Here is a 20481-nt window from a genome sequence, read left to right as displayed (position 1 = left end):
TGGGAAAAAGGACCCACTGAAGAAAATAAAATCTGAGCTGTGAGCTAGCTATAACTTGCTGAAAAAATATCTGTTTTGCAGATCCAGTTTTCAGCAGCAGCTTTGACAAAGGACAGTGAGAACCAATGGAAACTCAAGAGCAGAACAGGTCCCTCCAATAAAGTGTCAGTGCTGTCATCCAAAAGCAGTAACCAAGATCTTGTATCCAATGACAGATGTTGAACAAAAATGTTTTAACACTGGTATCACTTTTAAACATGATTTTGGCTTGTTCCACAAGAATAAAGGGGAAATAGGCATTACTGATCATACCCCAAGCTCAACAGAAATGGGACATTCTGCTACTTTTTGAAGACAAAGTACAGGCTTTAAAATCCTGCATGAAACCGAAAATAAAATTAATACCTGTGCCTTATTCTTCTTACCTCCACAAGTGAAAACTTGAAAGAGGAGAGAAGTTTTCTTAAAAATATGCTGGCACAAAATTTCACACCCAGCTATTAAAATAGCACTTTCTTCTGAAAGAATCAGACATGTGCTCTGCCCTTTAATGTTCAACACACTTCATAATGCTCAGATGATTAAAGGGGATAATTTTCTTGAAGATTTTCACCACAGGTGGAAAGCCATCACTTGTGGAAAACATCTCTCAGGACTACTTGAAATTTCCCCTCACATAGCAACATGGTATCTTCACGGTAGAATTCAGGAACTACAAATTACAAGAGGAGACAGAAAAGTTCAAAAGATGCCAGAGAAGAATTTGTGCTGAAGCTGGGGATAAGATATATGACCTTCCTGTCATCTTTAGGAAGTGAAGTGGGCTAATGGAGTGACACAAAGGTGTACTGTGAGCTACTCATCCAGAAAAATGTTATCTGCATTTTAATGTTATGGGTGGTAGCAACCTTTAAAAATGGTTTAAGAAAATAAGTTTTAGAAGTTTCACCACTTCACTGTAATGGATGACTATACAATAAACTCACAGCTATAACAATATCTGGCAGTGGTACTTACATCAAGTTGGGCAAATGCAGCCTACATCTCTTTCTGAGCTTTTTCTTTCCTAGACTTTTTGTGGCACTTATCACTGCAGTATCTAAGCATCCTCTGGTTAATTAGATATGCTTGACAGGTTCCTTTCTAGGAGACTTCTTCCTAGTTTATGAGGTTCTGCTTTGGGTAAGCATTGTATTTTTACTTTTTTCCATACCCCATTAATTTAACGATGGTAAGAAAGCTTCTTTCAAAAAGGCTCCTGCAGTGCACCCTGAATGTCATCATTAGTCTGGGAGTTCATTTCTCTGCTAAATATTTCAGCTGAAATCATATATTTCCTGCTCTCACATACTTCGATGTTGGCTCTTTAGCTTACCTTTTATGCACAGGATTGCAGCTACCTTGACTAAGTACAGCCGAAGACTTGCCTGGTTGGACCCTAACTTGCTGAAGGTGTTAAAAGTGACCTTTTGTTGCTATTAAAAGTCTGCAAGAAGTTTCCAAAGCAATCAAGGCACAGGAGTAGGCTGGACCATTGACATGCCACATATGAATTTAGTTCCACATATGAATTTAGTTCCATTTTTATCCTTGATATGGCAACTGCTACAACCTGGTTTTGGACTTTTGATGCTGAGAAATGGACTTGGACGGGGTTCTGTCACACCTTCACAGCCACTTGAGCCAAGAGGCTTTTTTTTGTGCTAAATGAAAGACATCAGTCTATCAGGACCCCAGAGTTGTGCATAACTCTCACAAATACAGTTCACAAAGAGCACAGCTACAGCTCCTTCAGACTGTTGCCCATTGCAGCTCTCAGCGCTTCTTTCTGGGCCACCTGAGGCTCTGCTTTAATCTGTGCAGGTTCTTACACTGTATTGGTGTCCTCTACTTTTAATGACAATCCAACTAATTATTTTTTGGTTCACACTTTTGTGGCTGAAGCCTGTGGATTTGCTTTGCTGAGCTTACCGCTTCAATTATTTATCTATATGTATTTATTCATCATAATTTGCATAAAAAATTTAACAAAATATCTGTTTCCTACTGGAACTGGCCTCTGCCAATTGCTTTTATCTGAGACTTTTTTAACACTGGAGAAAGGATAAATCCTTTCTTTTAAACTGTAAAATGCCACACTTTCATAACAGCTGTCAAAGTTTTGTGACTCATGAAGAAATTAGTAAGACTGCAACATGTTTGTTGATGGCTTGTGAGGATTGTTGAATACATTAGTTTTAATGGCCAATTTTTCCATTGTTAGCTCAATCAGCACAAGAATTATATTTCTGAAAGCTAAGGCAACTTGGACACATTATCCAAATTCTTTCCAACATGTTGGAAGCAAAGCAAACTGCTGTGTTTACTGAAGAGGACAGCTTTGCTATGAGAGTTTATTTTAATTCCTCTTTTTATTCAGTTATGGAGAAAGATCCTATAATTATCAACTGTCTTTTAGTGGTGATTTACTTGGCTAAGATTGATTAGCACAATCACTCTGAAGCAATTTTCATCACCAAATATTAGATGGTTTCTGTTTCTACTTGATTAGCAGTCCTTCTACAGGTTACATTGTAGATGTAATTCTATAAATGTTGCCAACTAAATATAGAAATTCTTAAAAAATTATGCATACTAATTGTGTGCACATGTACACATGCATGTATGTATTTGCATATGTATAAGTGAAGAAAATACACAAATAACAATTTTTATTTTTTCCAACAAATATGGAACTGAAGATTTGGATTCAGAGGTTAATCTTCCACATATGTATATGAATAAATTTCTTTTTATCTTATCATCCTGCCCCAGCATAATCGGCATAAAAGAAATAGAAAAATTCATATATACGTGTAGCAGAAAGTAATTCACATTTGTCCTTAGAAGTACAAATACTTAATACATTTTAGCTCAGGAACTGCGTTCGGATGTGAGTTTTTTAATTTATTTGGAATGCCTGCTTTTTGAGCTATTCCATTTTAAGCTTTGGTCTTTAAAGGCTGCACTGTTTGCCACTGTTCTGTAGGGCTGACCTTAAGTGAACTGCTACCCCCCTATTGAAGAAATCACATTTCCCATCCTAAAATCTTCCTCAGACTGAACAGAAAGCAGAAGCAACCATGTTCAAGTACAGGTTCAGCAGAGCTGCTAAAGTGTCTGCAGGTCTAAAGCAATAGTATAGATGAAGTAATATAGCTCACTCTTACAGCCATGTAAAAAATGAATTTGCCTATAAAAATGTTACAGGTGCATTAACAAAACCCCAGTTTTAATGAGCAACTGAACATCATTGATTCTGAATCTTGGTGCAGTTTCCTGTGCTGTGCAAACACAAGGAGAAGCCAACTGCAGGTATGTGCACAGGAGGCATGGTCCATCTTTTAGAGGGGGAGGTTTCATTGCCTTGAGTGTCTCTTTAACCTGGAACTGATCTAGAAAAAAGGTAAAGGAGACTTCTACTCCTGGGCCATGGCCTGAGGCATCAGTCTTTCCTCAGCAGAGCAGCATTGGGTATGCTGCAAAAGGAGAGACTGAATGTGAAGCCTGTGTAGGGGACATAGAGCTGGGAAGGGGTGTAAGTTCAACATGCAGACCCAGCAGCAGCTCCTTGTCACAGTGTGAGGATGTTCCCAGTCTCCTTCAGTGGCTGAGATTAAATAATTTCCTGCATCAGGAGCAATGCAGGAACACAATCCTGCATTTGAAAACCAAAACTGAGTAAAGCTGCTGAATTTTTCCCAAGTTGCTAAATATATAGCCCCGTTTTCAGTGAAAACTTAGCTCTGTTTACATAATTTATTTTCCTATGTGCTCACGTTTTGTCCACTGTAAGAGTTAATGGAATTGTAAGACACTGCACACAACAAATAAACATGAGAAAATTATGTGATGCCAAGTCACATAATTGCCAACTTGTAAAGTACTGGAAAAAATAATTTCATATTTTTTAAATTTATCTGGATTTTCTCTAATATCAAGACAGTACCAGAAGTAACTTTTTAAAAAAGGATTCCCCCTGATTTGAAGATAAAAATTCACATAAACATGGGTTCTTGCTTAACAAGTAGCAGAAAAGACTAAGTAATCAGGCTAGTAGACAAAATTCTTTTTTTTCTAAGCATGGTACAAGGCTGTAAAATCTAGTTACAAAAGCCTGAGGAAAGAAAAGCATATATATGAGCTTTTAGAAAGATAACTCTGTTGCATATCTGTGTAGCACATACACACACAAAAAGACATTGTTATCATCACAAGGAAATGTTATTATTCTGCATAATTTCTTTATTCTTTCTAACAGAGAGACATGAAGTCAGTAAGTTAGAAGCTAACTTAACAAAAATAATTGGTAAATTTGTTGAGTTTCCGATACTCTGGTTTTTGGGGTTTTTTTCCTTTCTTAAATGTACATGTTTACTTCCAAATGTGTGGAAATGTGTAGAATATTAATAAATACATTATAGCACTTTTTACCATCACCCAGATATTACATCTAAGCTGTAAGCTCTCTGCAGACACTTTTTTCCAAGTCTCACTATGAGAAGCAGTGATGGGGGCTGGCAGCATGGAGCGTGGTGAGTCTTCCCATGTCAGGAAAGACATTTTCCATTCCTGAACTGGCTCTGTAACACCAGTGGAAGACAAACACCACAGTCTGAGACTCCTAATTCATGTCAGGAAACTGGGTGAAGCCAGTGAGCTCATGTATGAGAACTGGAAAAGCTGTTATTTAGCCTAATAAGAGATGCTGAGATTATTTTAAATATTATTTGTGGCAAAACACTATATTCACATTGAAAAGTAATGAAAAAAAAATCACTGATCTGTAATGGTTTCTGTTTCTTGTAAAACTTTTGATTATTCAGACGAAGATCTCTCAGATCATGTGGTGAGACCTCCTGTGTGTAGAATGATATTCCTGTACAGTAAGCCAATAAGGAATGTGTCTAATTTATTTTTGAAAATCATTAATTAAGGACACTCAGATTCATCACTAGAAAACATTTTTCCATTATCTAATTGCTTGTCTGCTAAAAAATGTTTCCTTTTATCTAATTCCTATATTTTAATTTTACACTATTAATTCTGATTTCATTTCTAAAAAGAAAACAAGACAGCTATTCTTTTATCTTTTTCTTCGGATGCAAGAAACTGATAAATAGTTTCAAAGACAATTAAGTAATGCCAATTTAGTGCTCCATAATATATGATAACCAACTTTGTCATTACTTTATTTCAAATAAGACAAAAAAACTCCAAGGAAACTTAGATAGGCATTTGGTTTATAAATAAATAATTTTTTAAAAGGCTTAAAAATATTTGCGTAGCAAAATCTAAACTGTTAGACACAGGAATCAAACTCAGCCTTTCATAAATAATTCATTTCCTACTGATGTGACAGATACATCTATTTTTTGTTAGATATGAGTGGATACTTTCAAAACACAATGACAGACAGAATATTGGAAATCTATATTTACACTGAAGAACATACTGTGAATTAAATTTATTAGCACAAAATCCCATGATAAGCCCTCAAATTCATTTTAATGCTACCTGCAACTATCAGGATTCACAAATGCAGGAATTAGAAAATGTATAACCAACCTTTAATAAAAATCCTGAGTTGTGCCTTTGAAATGTGTATTGTAAATAGCAAGTCATATACGACAACAAATCAGGAAATAATAAGTATCTTTCATGACTTGATTTCATTGTGTTGCAAGTTCAAAATTTTGCAAGAAACATTTTAAATGATAGGCAGGAAATTGAGTTTTTCTGCTGAAGAGAATGGCAAATTCCCATGTCAGTGACTGATTATGAGCACTGTCTGATGTCAACAGCCACTATGGTTGTTCATACACTACTCTGATCTCCTTTTAAGTCCCAGGTTTATATCACACTATTTTCTCTAAACTCATTATAGCTGGGACTAAAATGCACCAGTAAGTCATAATATTTTCCTAAAGACCATCTGGTGTCCAAAGTCATGGGAATGTTGTCTGCTCTGCCTGACCTCACATGCAGTTAATTTTATATGTGTTCCTTTTCATTTAGTGGGGGGAAAAATAAAGACAAAAGTGTCTCCTTGGGATGGAAAGAAGGAGAGTTAAAAAGAAAAAAAGAAACATTTGAAACAGAGGTCAGAACATTTAAGTGGTAATGCCTAACCCCGTGGAGCTAAGGTTAAGAGCTTAAAAGCACCTTTCTAATTTTCAGATGAAGGGTAATTATTACACAGCAAGGCTCAAAGTCAAAAAAATAACAGGAAACGTTGCAACACAATAATTGAGACAGCAGATAAGTGACCACAAATGGCTCTTATAAAACAGATCTTCCTTTCCAAGCAGTCAAAGTCCTGTCTGTGGCTGTCAAAGCTCCGACCCTGCAACCCACGTGCTGCCGAATGCTTCCCCGTGAGCTGCATCCCTGCAGCTGGGGCATCTGCCTGCCCAAAAGCCTCATGTTGTGGTACCTCACATGTGAGGTACACATCTCCTCACACTGATGTTGCAGGATGTTTAAACACATTGGTCTTCCCTCCAACAAAAAGCCATCTCTAGCAAGGGCAAAGTGGATTAATGCCCCCTTCACCTGTGCAATACCGAACCATTCCAGAGGCTTCAGCCACAGCCACCGGGTCAGACAACCAGGACCTGCACCCTCTCCCATAAATAACAGCAGTCTGCATGGCCAGATGGGGATGCCTTCATCTAGCAGCATCCCTGGGACATTTTTCCTCTTTCCTCTTCAATACAAGTCTAAATCCATAATTGTAAAGCTTCTCGGAGGGATGTTGGAGAATTGTTTCTTCCACAGTTTAAGGAGAACTTCAACATGTAGATGATGTTAAGAGCAAAGCCTTTGACTATATTTATCCTCATTCCACAGGGAACTGAATAGAGCCCTTGTCTGCCAGCATTAGGGTTCGTGCAGTCAGACACGGTTACTTTATTTGTATTTATTTTTATCCACTGAAATAAAATAGCATTCTTTCTCCAGAAGAGATTAATTTTACTTTATTTTTTCCAGAGAAAGCAGCATACGCCAAATTGGAAGATGAACACTTAAAGACATTACAACACTGAAAATAAAACAGCAGCCACAAATCCAGCAAGAAGTCTGGGGATTGTTCTGAAAGGCAAATAAAAAACCAACATTCTACTGGTGATGATGCCTATTCCAGACAGACAGTGACAGCTGAGCATCAGTGATGGATGAAGCATTTCCTGTGTGTGTATATATAGGTGCTAGCAAAGCCATCAGGACTTTGTACTCTTCCCAGTGATGTTAATTGGGGTTTTGCATTCAAATTAGCTTGAGCAGACTTGGGCCCCTAACTACCATGAGTTTAGCTGTACATATCTACAAGAGAGAATTTAAGTAACATTTTTAAGCTTCTTCAACGATATGAATGAATATTTGACACCCAACCAAATGATTTTAAGGTGAGATAGCCAGAGACTGCCTAAGCTCAGTCCTAGCTGGAGACTGGAAATGAATTTGCTTCTCGAGGCATTAAGTGTATAATTGCAGGGTGGATTGATGACATCTAGATAAAAGAACACAAATGAGCTGCAGCTGTCAGGTATCCAGTCAGCTAAAAAAACCAACCCAAACCAACTGCAGAGTACTGAAAATAGATATAGCATTGTCCAACCTTGGCTTTCAACAAGGTAAATGTCTGAAGAGATCATTAACATTGGGGGATTAAAGAATGCAATACTCCTCTGGCAAGTGTTTGGTTTTGTGGGGGTTTTTAATTGTTTTTTTTAATCAATTAGCAAAAGCTAAAAGATTTACCATACTATAAATCTTGACCACATACATTAATAAGCCTAACATTGGTAGTTATGTAGCTATCACTGGTATATAAAAACATATACACACTCTCTTTGCACTGCCATTAAAAAAAAAAAAAAAGAAAAAATTGCTGGTGAGCCAATGCTGGAACCCTTTTTACCTTTGAAAGCACCAAAGTGCTTCTTGTTATATCTTTGAATTACTGAATTCTTGCAGGGGTAAAAGCATTCTGGTCTGAGAGATGCAACTGTTTTAGAGGCTGATGCTCGACATAAACATCAACCTTTTCTACATCAAATTTAATGGCTAAGCACTGTAATTTATTTCTTCATTATAGCCATTTGGTAGCAATCTATGCACAACACTCAAACCTGGAACTATTCGACCAAGTTTTACAAAAGAAGTTTGGCTGACAATGGCTGAGAGAAGACAGCTATACCAGGATTCCTGCTCATAGCTGTAGTTCATGTGGCTAAATTTACCTGAGTGGGACCAGAGTAACAAGGTATTCACAGGAATACGTATTAGTGATTTGTTTAAGGTTCTGAAGTCCCACTCAGCTTGCCCCATGGGATGTGCTTTTAATCCCACACCTTTAAAAAAAGGTTTACCTTAGGCATTTTGAAGTGCTTAAGGTATCTGAATTTACTTGTTTTAGAAGTTCCATATTAAGACAGAAAGTTATATAGTCAGTCATGAAAAGTTCTTTCATTTATATACAAGCCTGTATCTTCTGATTTATCCTGGGCTGCATCAAGCATAATAGGGAATACTTAATCTCATTGCCTGTGAAATGCAATTACCAAAAATTTGACATGTAGTTAAATGGAAGCTTTCAGCAGGCCCTGATGCTGGGTACATATTGCTGTACTAGAACTTCCCTGCTCAAGTGCAGACATTAGTTTTTACCAGTGTTTAAATTAAATGTTTGATTCTGCACAACGAAGTAAATCGAAGGAAACAGTGGGGATCAATGCTATTCACATTATTTCTGCATTATGCATACATCTGGGCCTTTACCAATACAGAAGGATATTAATTTTTCACAGTTAGTCTTTTCTTCCTCCACTTAAAATGTGTGTGGTGTTCAAATGTGTTTAAGGCAGATTATATTTAAGCATATGTATGTTGTATGTGCTCTGTATGAGTGTACATACGTTTCAAGGTAAAGCAAAACCATGAAATAAGAAATTTTGCCTTTATTTTCAGTACTTTCCACAACCAATAGGTACATGAGGAGGTGATTAAAAAAACAAATGGAACTCAATAGACTATCGGGAAGTTCCTTAATCTAAATGAATGCCTATGTTTCTGATTCCCTTTTTAAAAGGATGATGGTACCTTCTGCTGTGACTAATCTTATCCAACCATCTGAGAAAGGCATAGCAGAAAGCAATTTATTGAGTTTAATTATTCAGTATGCAGGTATCAGTAAATAACAAACATGAGCTTCTTAGAGTACACAATCAGTAGAAGAAATACCTAATTACTGAGGATTTTTGCAAGCCTCCTTTTTAGATCAGAGTCAACATCCTTCTTGTAGAAACAGTGCATCATGATCTGCTGTGGAATGATTTAGGGCTAACTAATCAGCATTGGATATGGTTACTGTATTTTTTTGACAGTGGTAAAATGGATAATACAGCAGAATATGTATAATATAGCAGTCTCATTTTATGAAATGTAAGAACCCCCAGTTACTCAAACAGGTTGTTAATATAATAAAAAAAATCATAATTAAACATTTCTGCTGTATTACCCTATACTCTGACAGTATAAAATGTATATTGTTTCAATTACAGCATTTTAGAATTTAGCAATTCATCATCTAGATGGCTACTGTCAGAAACTTTATCAGCTTGAGATATAAGATGGGTAAAAATGTCATTTAGACTTCATAGTCTCTCCAAAAGGAAATCAAGTATTCATTACGCTGATCTACAGCACATAGAAAGGGACCCTAAACGTGCTTTCCAGAAATTTGGCATATGCAACATACAGGATGCTGGTACCAATATTCCATGCTTCCTATTATCCTTCTTCAGTTGCTTCAGTGAGATGATTCTTCTTCTAAGATGCAGGTCCTTATTTCTTGGCCTCATTCTCATAGCTGTTGTACCCCTGAGAAAGAAACATCCTATTTTTGGAATGGGATCCTTTCCATCCCTTACTGTCAATCTCTACCAATACTAAATTATCTTTAAAGGCCCGGAAGACCCTTGAGTTTTATAATTTCATTTCAATCCCACATATATTTTTCTCTTTTTTAAGTTATTTGACGTGAGAATGCATTAAAATAGTAATTTTTAATTTTTAATTGAAAATATAAAGATATTTAATTTCTTAGTACCAAACTGCTGTTGTAAGCACCTTTAATCTGAACATCAAGGAAATTTAAAGCAAAGACCTAGAAGCATCACCTGTTTTATACTTGTGCTTTCGGAGCCTTGACAGATTGTACTGTCTTTTAGATTATTTGGTAGATATGTGAAGAATTTATATGGCTGATAATCCTATAGACAATGCCACATTGCCTAGTATTCTGAAAGCTTGACAAAAAAAAAAAAAATTTTTTTTAAAAATGTGTTAATGTGTGAATAGTCACACTGGCTTTCTGTATATTTTCTTCCTTGTGTGCTGGTATTTTTAATAGTAATAACACCAGTTCCAATTGCAATTTTATATTTAAAATAAAACGCAATCACCTTTACCTAAATGCAGACTCAATTTTGTCATCCTTCTTTATTGGCTACACCACATCAAGAAATATGGAGTAATACCCCAGTAATAGCATTTTGTTCAAGACTGTTCAATGGGTTTCTAGGTGACTTCGATGCTTTATTGCACGGTATTTCATCTCCTTCATTCTGCCTCTTTTGGTCCACATACAAATTATTTAAACTGCAGATTGGTGTCTTCCCATATCTTTTGCACTTTTTTGTCTTTCATCCTATAAATATCCTTTGCCCTTCCACTTTATGGGTCTTCATTGTCATGGCATGAGTTTAGTTCCATTGCTTCTCTCAGTTTTGTCATTCTCATATTTGCAATATCAGTGTTATTGGATTTGGTATCTTCACTGATGCTAACACATCCATTCTAGTGCTGGTTTTGTTGTTTGTTTTTTTTTATGGTTGGGGGTTTTTTATGCTTTGAACTGTGCTTTAGCTTTTTGCTAGTATTAGACTTCACTCTGACAACTTAGGATGCCTTGCATCTTTAATCTATCCTAGCCTATCTTCTTCTTAAAGCCCTGTACTCACAGTGTGATCATACTATGAACTGAAAACAAAATAAACCCCATGTGTTTCCTTTTGCTCTTTTTATTCTCCTTTAAATCTTACCTTTTTAATATGGTATGCCTATTAAATGAGCACAAATTTGTTGTGTCTTTATGTGTAATCTGTCTTTCCCATGTCAGTCATAGATAATTCCATAAACTGCCAGTATCCAAACCTTTGAATTCACATGAGTGTATCTGAGATCCCACAACTGATTACTTGTAACACAGTCATAGGGATTACAAATTCTATTTTATTGCATTGACACTTCTGCAGTTTCAGTGTAGCAGCTCAACTTTGCAGCTGCTTCTTGCACATTTTGAATAACCCCTTGTACATAATCATCCTTTTCATAATTTTGTGGGTATTCCTAGTATTCTTTTTTTTTTTAATTTATTTTTACAATTTCTGTTCAAGATCCTTGACATTTAATCCCCATCCTTCAGCTTCCACTGCAGCCTTCTTAACTTCCCATTGCATTTCTCCCTATTACTTCTCCACCTTTTCATCAGCTTTCCTCATAGCTAGCAGTGCAAAGGGATTTAGAAGGCTTTTGTATTTTTTTTTTAAGATTTCTCTGTAGTCTTTTTCTGAAGAAAAAAAACATAGTTCTGAAGCAAAGAAAAGGCAGAGTTCCCAGCCTCCTAAGTATGAAAGGTTAGCCTGATCTAGGAGCTTTCAGAAAACCTTATTAAACTCCTGCTACACATTCCATTGTCTCTTAAAGTTCCAAAATGCAAATATAACAGCTACCAAAAGCAAGAAAAAAATGCATATGGCTCATTAATACAAGAAATAAAGCAATGCGTAGAATAGAAGTCAGAGTCATAATTTTAAAGTGCTTTCAGATAGGAAAGCCACTGAATATTTGTCAGAAATTACTGTTTTCCAAATTGTGTGTCTATCTCTAATTCTAAAAATAGTCCTTTGTGTCCTTCCCCCATTGGGAAGTACTATTCTTACTACAGAATTCATTCATTTCAATTAAGAAGTCAATTTGGAAAATAACAACACATTTTGCTACCACATTTTTAAATTCACATTCTTCCTTTTTTCTTGGCCTGGGAAGAGGAGACAAATTCAGTATGGCAAACCTTAGTTTGCATAGTATTGAAGCCAGGGACATGGAGTCACTCCAAGTCAATATGTAATGGTAGTTCATCATGTCCATGTACACTTGTTCATACACGGCACCATCTCATGCTTATGTGCTGAAGAGAAATGCTGGTGTTAAGCTAAAGTTGTCACACAGTCCAGCAAGGTTTGAAAATAATTATTGCACAGTTTGGATCTGATCCCAACCCTCAAGGATGTCACACAGTTTCCATAAAGCTGAAAATTTTAAAAAAATTCCAAACAAAGAAGAAAACCATAAATTTAAAACTTTTGGTAGTTGTAGACAAAAAAAAAAAAAAACAAAAAAACAAAAAAACAAAAAACAAAAAAACAAACAAGGAGGAACTCACTTAAAATAGCAAGGAGTGGAGAATTATGGGCAAATACTTTGAAAATAATTCCGGTTTTCATTGGAAATAGACAGGCCAAATTTTGCAGTGTTTAAAAGTTTGTGGTTTCTGCTAACTTTCTTTTGGCAGTCTGTGAGGCTGTTTCCAGCTCTGTTCTCTGGCAGATGGAGAATAGAGAGGGAAACATCTGCCTGTGTGTGCCAGGGCACTGAATACATATCTAACCTAAACTACATGAATACTTTGTCCAGAGTGGGAATTGGTGTTATTAAGCACAAAGAAGTCCAGACATTATTTCTTTTTGTAACAGGATGCCTTTATGTCACTAAACTCTATCAAAACAATGTAAATAGCTGTAGATGAGAGTCTGACCCAACACAGCTGTAAAATCGTTGAATTCACACAGAACCCATCCCTTTCAGGCACATGGGGAGGCAGGGTAGTGGGATGCAAGTTGATGTAGGGAAAAAGAACAAACTCTTCCAACCAGTTGCTGCCTCACACCCTTCTTTCACTGTGCTGGGAATTAATTTGTTTTCGGTTTAGTGCCATAGCTTCTGGCCAGTATTTGAATCCCAGATGTCATTTTTGAAGAGCCAACACAAGATGCAACACAGTCAAGGAACCTGCTCTCCTCAGCCCCCCCAGACTGTGCTGCCAACCTTCAGATGTTTTCCTGCCAAGGCGAGCACCCAGCACGAGGCTCCCCCCCTTCCTGATGCTCCTGGTCAAAACCAGGGCTGCATTCCTTTGTGAATCAGCTCCTTCATTCTTGACACTGATGAGGCTCTTCAAACAGCTGAATCCGACTAAAACACTTCCTGACACACATTTTGGAGAGTGCTGAAGGTCTGTAAAGGTCCATCTCAAAACAGACAGGGTACCAGAGGGATCTTGTGCTGAGCGCACCCCTGCGTACACTGCCTACAGCCAAGGCTCCAGCAGCAGAGCCAAACCAGGAGTTGGATGGCATCCCACTGTGGTTCCAGAAGGACATAAAGCTGGGAGGGATTATATAAGGATTTCTAAAGGAAAAGAGAAAACTCTCATTGCACTCCTGAAAACTAAAAGGAACTTGAACATTTTTTTGTTTATTGATTTCTAAAAAGCAATAACACAGGACAAATATTTGAAGGGGATGCGGAGGAGAGAAAGGGGAATGAAATTATACTGTGAAAAGGTATGGGATATTTATTCCCAGAGCTTGTTCTGCACCTGGTCTGCATTCCTAACATATTCATTTACTCAAATCAATAGCAGTTTGTAGTATGCAAAGAATCTGGGACTGGGTTTAATTTTCATGCTAGTCAAAGTGGGTTTTCTTCAATTTATCATATACTGTATTTGACATATAGCTTTTCTTTCAATCAGTAATTGACTGGTACATGCTCTGTGCTCCAGCGAAGGAAAACTTAATACTCTGGACATCAGTTGAGCTATTTTTGTCTTTTGAATGACAAATTTAATTTTTGTAAATTGTATTGTACTACTCTTTCTACTCATTTCACATTCTTCACTAGCTCCTGGGTCCCTCATTTTGTAACTAATGGTTTACTTCAAGGGATCAAGGATCTTGAAGACAAAAAAGGTGCCTTGACATCTCCCAACAGACCATGACAGCCTCCTTCGTTCTCCATATTCCTTAATGTAGAGACATCCAATGAAGGAAGAAACACAGGACTGTGGTAAACAGACTTAGGAAAAGTGACTCATTGTTTTTTCAGTAATATTGCCAGAAGATTTCCATTGCCCAGATTAAGTGGACAAAGGGAATAAGAAATTTACGTAAACAGCCTGCAGAGAGATGCTCACATTAAAAGAAAATGTAACAGTCGTCTTCCACAAGTTGTTTTTTTTTTTGGCTCAAACTTAGATTCATTTTTTCGTTTTAAATCAATTTGGAAACTTGATTTTTTGTGTATTGTTTCTTTATGAAAATGAAGCATTTATATGAAGAAAACTCTTTAAAATAGATCTAGAAAAATGTCCTCATTAACATCCACTATTTTCTCAGTCTTCTAAAAATGTGCCCTTTTTTAAGGATCTTAATTCCCTTAAATTCTTAAGACTGCTCACTGCAAGGCTTTTTTCGCTGTATTTCTGATTGCAAGTTTCCTTTTACTTTTATTTTTACCACTTCTTAAATGATTGAGAGAAACCAAATGAAAATCTTTTACTGGCAGTCTTAATATGAACAACATAGCAACAGGAGCTGTTGAGCTTCTTGGCTAAAAACAAGTGGTGAGTGTACATTGTGGAGGAGGGAGCATGAGGAAAGGGAACTGCCAGGTCTCAATTTTCTTTCTCTTAAATGTTAAACATGCATGAATTTAATCTGATAGAAGGTTACAAGAAATACAATGGGTAGAACACACCTGCTATAGATTCTCAGAGTATCCAAAAAAACAGTCAAGGGATTGAAAAAAACCACAGCTAGGAGACTGCCCTACCCCTCACTTAGCTGGGAGAAACATCTGAACAATTTGCTTGAAGGCAGAGCAAAGGGTATGACTGTAATTCTCCCACATAATAATAAAACAATAGTTTTGCCAGACTACTAATAGGAAAAAAAAAAAAATTAGATATTTAAAATTAGCCTCCAAGATTGTCCTCAACAAGCATTAGCTGCCCTTCCCCATCTGCATTTCTACTTAAGGACGATGTAGAAAGAGAGGAAATGTAAGGAAACAAAAGGGCTGGAGCTTAGAGAGAGGCAACTGCAGGACTGTTGCTGAGCAATGACTTGTGCCTAGTACTTGCCATGCCAAATGGACCACAAGAAGGTAAATATCTGAGGGAGCATGGACCTGGGATTGGTCTCACACCTGGAATAGCAGGGAAACTTCCAGCCTTAGCCATAGCAGGAGAGCTAGATCCATAGATGCTGGGAAGGAATGGCTTGCTAGGTGCCCTTCACATTAACCAATGTAATTAAGGTGCATAGACACAGAGCAAATCCTGACTTCTTGCTGTGTTTTTAAATTCTCATATATCTCTTTATTCCAGGGCTGATTTTTGTCATTAATTCTACTTAGATTAGCTCTAACATTGCAGTTAGAGGCATTCTCTCAATACAAAGGAATAAAATGAATCAGCTTGCTCTCCTTCTAAATAATTTGCCATTTTAAGTGGAGTACTAGGAGGGGAAAAAAGCACACAAAACAAAACAAAACCAAACATCACATTACAAATTCAGTGAAAAAAACCCAGCAACATCAATCCAGCCAATGAAAAATGCATTTCTGTTGATGCTTGAGGGCATATGAGAAGTGTTAAAATATATGAGTGAGGAAATGCACTCAGTCAGATGTACAAATGACAACGATTTGGAGAAAGATTCAAAACATTGTGAAAGAAATTCCAACAGGCATCAACAAGCAGAACAAATATACTTTCTCAAATATGATGTCTGGGAGGTTTTTCAGTAGCTCATTTGACCATATGAAGTGACACTATATCAGGATATAACAGAAAAAAAAGAATATTAAAACTTGCAGTAATGATGCTCATCTTAGTTTTGGATAAATTGGTCACAGTGAATTTTCTGTGTGTCACTAGCTTTTGGTATATAATTTTTTGGTATATCAACCACCTGTTGAAAAGAATAATTTCTACCTAACTTGATTTTATCTTTAACATGTCATATCCAGCTTCATCACAGTCTTCTAATGGCTTTTTTTTTTTTTCCTGTATGGAAATAAAACTCTTTTCTACTACTACTAAGATAAACTTTTCCCATGCTTTTTCAATATCTGCCTTTTTTTTTTCTCAGTGACTGTGCACTTTGTGGCACAGCCAGTTCTAACCCACTACTGAGGAGCTAAAACCTTTCTTCTGCAGCACAGAAGACCTGCAGACAGGTTCAGTGTGGTTAAGGAGAATGCAGTAGCTCTTAGGGGTGATGTACTTCCCAGTTTGGGCTTTAAAATCTAATTTCAACCCAAGCATGCTAGCTTAATGCATAATTCAGATCCCAACCCACTTCAGGGAAAGATAACCCAACTGCTGCCTCAGTGCTACTGCTATTACAGCAGGGTCTAGTCCTCTCATAATAAGCATAATGGAAGAACTCCCACAAAAATCAACATCTTGCTTGCACAGATAGTTGTTTAAAGGTTTCAAGGCTGGAACCTTCTCAGGGGACTTTGGCCTCACAGCTCTTCCTTACTCAGCAAGGAATTGACAACAGAGGTAGCAGGCAGCTTGGTTTATATGGGACTGGGCTTCATCTGTTACTGCTCACACGTAAAATTTCCTCCACGACTGAAGGGAGAAAAGCTTGTTTCCATCTCTTTTTCTTATGCAGAGACTACCACGTTGAGGTCGATCTCTTCAGCTCTTTGAGTTGGATGCAGATGCAGCTGTGAGTTACACTCCAGTACTCTGCAGATTTGCAGACTGGAGGTGGAGCAGCCAATGCACTTAAGGGAAGAACTGTGATTCTGAAGGACCAGGTCAGGCTGGAGTAATGGTCTGGAAGGGACCTCACCAAGCAAGAATGCAAATTAATACCTTGTCCCCTGGGGAGAAATATCTGATGCACCAAAAAAGTCTGGGCAGGGGCTGCCCAGCTAGAAAGCAGCTCTGCATAAGACCTGGTAGTCCAGGTGGGCAGAAAGCTAAACAAGAGCCAGTAATGACCCATGCAGCAGAGGTGCATCTTTGTGAGGATGTAGCCAGCAAATCCAGGAGGGTGATCCTCCACTCTGTTCAGGACTTACAAAACCATTTGTGGAGTGCTTTCCCCTGTATTTTGGCTCCTCAGTTCCCATAAACAGTAATGAAAATCTGTCAGATTTGGAGATGGTATATTTTTTCTGTTTCTTAAGAGGAATTTCATGTACAAGCTGATCAAGATTCATTGAAACTGCCCACTGATGTCTAAGAGAAATTTGGGAGCTTTGCATATGGTATTTGGGAATATTTAACAAGCTTTTAAGATCTTAGATGTTAAAAACATCCTTGTACTTGATTTTGTCAACATGAGCTCCAAACCTGAATCCAGGTAAGTCATTCAGACATTTCAAAAACACAATTTGTATGGTGGAAGTGCACACTGTGTGAAATTACACTGACCCACAGCTTATGTCATCAGCTAAGGTCAGGTCTTTGTAGTGACACAGAGGAGACCCTTATCGCTTGAACTAATAGCTTCAGTAGCTATTCCCTCCATGTACTGACCTCCAGGGAGACAGGACAGAGACTTTTCCAGTTGATTTCATATCCCTCCACTAGAGGAAAAAAAAGATAGTACTTAAGTCAAAGAAAAATTTCTGAGGCAGTGGTGCTTGTTATTTTGTTATGAGCTCTGCTATTTCTATTTTTCCTTGCTGTCTTTTCCCATTTTGCCTGTATTCACTTCATTTTTGCTTATATATTTCTACTGTCTCTGCCACCTTCTTTCCAGCTCTCCTTGCCCTCTGTGAAGCCCAGACTACTTTCCCAACCCCTGAACCCTTGATGTCTGATGGTGCCTTATACTTGGGCTGCTTCTCCCATGCTTCTTCCATGGACAGCCAGAAGACAGTGGCTGGAGCATGCCCAAGCATCCATTTGCTGATACACCATTCATTTAGACACAGAAGCTGTAAATGGAAACAGCACGCTCAGTACAGACTAAATCCTTGGAGAATTTAAGATGCAAACACATCTCTCTTGAGCATAGCAAACTGCAGAGTAGTGCACAGGTTTTTACTGGGGGGGCTGTATGTTGACTTTCTGCTTCTCAGCGAGAAACTTGCTGTAGCTGTGTTGGGGGTTTTTTGTGTTGTCAGTGAAAATGTGTATTTTTCAGACTCCATTTGTCTGAACTTTAGCTGGAATTAAAACAAAACCAAAACATAACAAAAAAAAAGAAAAATCATCTGGAGACGGGTATCTTGCAATTTGAACTCAAATAGCACATGTTTATAATAAAGTAAAAACTAATTGAGTCTTGTACAGAAAGTGCTGGCAACATTAACTATACAGTGCCAGTGCTATTTCTGTATATAATATCCCAAGTTTTCAAATATACCAGTAAACCGTTGACATTTTCTCTTCCTCTGGTATATGAAATACCAGAACAGAACCATGATTCTGCATGTCATACAGTTTTGAGACAGTGTGTTTAGCTTGGCACACAATACTCTTTATCAATTTTTAAATCCTTTCTCATTTATTCATATGTGATGTTCTTCCAATAATTAACATCTTAGAAATGGTAAACATGACTCAAACTAATTGTCTAACGTACTAATGTCTACCACAAACCTACTGAAGCTATAGCAGAAATTTAAAAAAAAAAAAAAACAACCAAAAAAACCCCACAAAAACCCACAACACAATTTCCCATCCAAAACCCAATTACCTATTTCCCTTTCAAGTTCCAGCAGTGACAGGTCAAGGAAATGTATTTCTTCTGCAGGACTAATGGTAGACTGGTATTAGTTGATTCACAGACACCTAAGGTTTAGAGCTCTTAGAAACATACCCAACTTCTGCTAACATCACAGTTTTCACAAGCACTCTGATACACCTGCTAGAGTATCAGGGCACTGAGCTTTGGTTGTGTTTTTAACAGAGGAGGCACACAAATACCTAAGAAAAGGAGAAATTGTTGCAATACATCTAAGTGACATCTAAGTGTTGTCTAGTGTAACACCACTGTAAAACCAGGACTAGACCTCATATGCTAACTCCTATAAACAGCTGTGAGAGCAAAGCTGCTTGTGCTCCACCGAGCTTGCAACAAAAACAATATTCTTTCTTTGTTTCTGCTTTAAAAGATTACCAACAGAGGGAAATAAAACTTGGCAGTAAATTGTGTAGACCATTAGGATTTAATCCTGCACTTTTGAAACTGATGAAAATGTTCCCAAAGTTAGGAGAAAGATTGAGATTTTAAGGCAGAAAATTGACCTTTGGGGAAAAAAATAGCTAAATATTAATAGATACATAATAATCAGCACTCATGAGGCAGATTTTTCTGTTTCTTCACTAAATGATAGCTTTTCTAGCTTGATCCTCTGTTCACATTTTATAGTTCTGCCTCAAATGTAAGCAGCAGCATCGGCTGTCAGTTCTGTGGGTTTAATCTTCCTTCTTTTCTAATAATCCTTAATGGACGTTACACTTTACCTTTGCGTCTGTGTTATGTTTGTCTCAGGAGAGCTGCTTTAGACATTGAGTTATTCTAGCACCCATGTTTAATAACTAACCAAAACATTTGCCCTTGACATTCTCAGCACCATAATCCTAATTAAGAAAAATAAACAGAGATGAAATGAAAACCAGGCGAAGTACCCATCCTTCCTCAAGATTTAATTTGGAATCAGAAATGCCACTGAAGGGGAGAGGGAAGCAGGAATCGCAAGCACATCCACGCGCGCCAAAAAAAAATAAAAATGCTGCGTTATTATTTTTTTTAAACCTCCCACTAACAACTTCTGATTTAAAGGTCACTTCAGAAAAGGAACCAAGGTCGGACACTGCCAAGCCAGCATCTGAGACGGCCTCTGGTTTCTCCCTGGGTTCCTCACCGTAGCGGCGCTTTAGCGCGGAGCTGGCAGCAGAGCCCTCGCTGCCCTCATCTCCTCGACCCGACCCGACGCGGCCCGGCCACGACATCCTTTGCTTCCACGCGTGAGGCCCGGCCACACCCGTGGGGTTACGGCGCGCACGATCCCGGGTTCCCGGCCCCGACACAGCAGAGGACAGCAGCCGGGCCCCGCGATGGAGGAGGCCGCTGAGGGCGGCGGGCTGGGCCGGGCAGCGGGACGAGCACCTCTCACCGAGGACTGCGGAGTGGGGGGAAAAGTTCCCCAAACTTCTCCCCGGCGGAGATGGGGCGGAGCGGACCCAGCAGGAGCCGCGCCCCCGCCCCGCTCCCGGCCCCGGCGCCCACAGCGCCGCAGCCCCCGCCCTTTCCCCGGCGGAGTGCGGGCCGGACC

General features: G+C 38.2%; 1 long non-coding RNA gene across 1 annotated transcript; it reads right to left on the bottom strand.

Annotated features, from left to right (window-relative positions):
• Nucleotides 1-12841: 12841 nt before the first annotated feature.
• LOC139799080 (uncharacterized) lies at nt 12842-20390 on the bottom strand. Its single transcript, XR_011727075.1, has 2 exons — nt 20071-20390; nt 12842-13575 (listed from the first exon to the last, which is right to left on the bottom strand). It is a non-coding gene; the product is annotated as an uncharacterized lncRNA (long non-coding RNA).
• Nucleotides 20391-20481: the final 91 nt, after the last annotated feature.

The sequence above is a fragment of the Heliangelus exortis genome, chromosome 1 (genome assembly GCF_036169615.1).
Source record: "Heliangelus exortis chromosome 1, bHelExo1.hap1, whole genome shotgun sequence".
NCBI lineage: Eukaryota > Metazoa > Chordata > Aves > Apodiformes > Trochilidae > Heliangelus > Heliangelus exortis.
This window is presented reverse-complemented; position numbering and strand designations above follow the sequence as displayed.